Genomic DNA, 1602 nt, shown 5'->3' with positions numbered 1-1602 from the left:
CCTTTTTTTAAAAAAGAAAAGAAAAATATGCAAGAAACATATTCTATAACTGAACAATACCTTCCCATTACAAATTTAAGTTTTCTTCACATTTTGCTGGGGAGACGTATAGTGTTAAATCTGTTCTGTTCTATGCTTTAACATGCTTTGATTAAGTTATGAAACTGTCTTAATTATGCTTCCAGTTGCTTCTGGCTTTCTGGAAATGGAATTTTTTTGGGTGACAATTTTTGCTTAACCAAAACTGGCACTTTAAAAGAAACTTTAGCAAAAACAGATTAGCTATGTATGAACAGGATGAAATACACCTTTTACTATTTAAAAGGAGAAAAAAAAATCGTATGCGCTTAGTTGTGCGTCATAAGCTGCATAGAGTTGAAATTTGTCATGGAAATAGCCCTAATGGAAGAACGATGCACACACTTTTGCTTTGACCGATCTATGAATTGTTGAGGATTGGGCTGTGATCATGTGCAAAAAATATTTGTGCTGTGCTCTTTAAAGTTCCAGTGATGAGTCAGGTCTGCTTATCTGTGTGAATCTGGTCGCAGGATTGGGGCCTAAAAGATCTCCAGAACGAAGCATGTATGTATTTAATTTTGCTTTGCAGTGAACTGTCCTGTAGACCAGGGCTGGGAACTGGTACTGGTATTCTTGAATATAGACTAGAATACTGGGCTAAGGCAGGTACTTAGTGGGTGCGTCTACTCATGCAGTTAATGTGAAGCAATACACTCTGAAGCAGTTTGAGCCAGAGTAAACTGGTCCCAGGCACAGCTTCTACACATGCGCCTGGGACAGCAGCAATTTGAGCTGGGGCAGAGCAGGCCCCTGGCTGGCTGGGCTGACTGGGAGCAATTTACATCCCTGGTCAGCATCTGCATGTGCATTTCAGTGCAGTAAATAGTTCCTCATAATACAGTATTGTCCCTGATGGTGCTTACAGCATAATTAATTAGTTTACTGTGCCGTAATACTGGTGCACTTGTAGATGTTGACTCTGCTGCAGAGTTAAGTAGTCTAATTACAGTAAAGCACTCATGTAGATGCACCTAGTGGGAGCTCAGGCTGGGAGATAAGGCTCTCCCAGTGCTGGCCCTGTGGTTGTGGAGCTGGCACTGGGAGCTTCCTGCTAGCGGGGCTGGGGAACCTGTTCCTCACCCAGTTGCATGATCGTGGAGCTGAGCGGGGAACAGGCTCTCCAGCCTCTGCCCCACAATCACTCAGAACTGTCCCCATTAGGGCAGGTCCCAGCCACATGCCCTGATCAGGAGATTGAGGCACAGGGCTCGGAAAGAACTGCAGGGGTGGGGCAGCCCTCTGCTCTGATTTGCCAGTGGGGCAGCTAGCTGGTGGGGATTCCTCACCCAGCTGAGGGCTTGCTGCTAGCTGCCCCACTAGTAAATAGGGGCAGGAGGCTGGGACCTGCCCCTCCCCTGCAGCTCTTTTCAAATCCCTTGTCCCTGATCAGGGAGCTGGGGGCAGGAGCTCCCTCCTGCCAGAGCAGGGGGATGTTGTCTCCTACCCCAGCAGCAGGCAGCTGCCTGGGGGCAGGGAGCAGGGTCCCAGCCCTGGCCAGGAGACAGCTGTCTCCTGGCTCAG

General features: G+C 47.9%; 1 protein-coding gene across 1 annotated transcript in view; it reads left to right on the top strand.

The window, feature by feature from the left end:
• Positions 1-1602, top strand: part of NFXL1 (nuclear transcription factor, X-box binding like 1) — a 106801-nt gene that overhangs the window by 50748 nt on the left and 54451 nt on the right. The window lies entirely within an intron of this gene.

The sequence above is a fragment of the Gavialis gangeticus genome, unplaced genomic scaffold (genome assembly GCF_001723915.1).
Source record: "Gavialis gangeticus isolate Ggan-Ray unplaced genomic scaffold, GavGan_comp1, whole genome shotgun sequence".
Taxonomy (NCBI): Eukaryota; Metazoa; Chordata; order Crocodylia; family Gavialidae; genus Gavialis; species Gavialis gangeticus.
The sequence above is the reverse complement of the archived record's forward strand: the minus strand, read 5'-3'. Positions and strand labels throughout refer to the sequence as shown.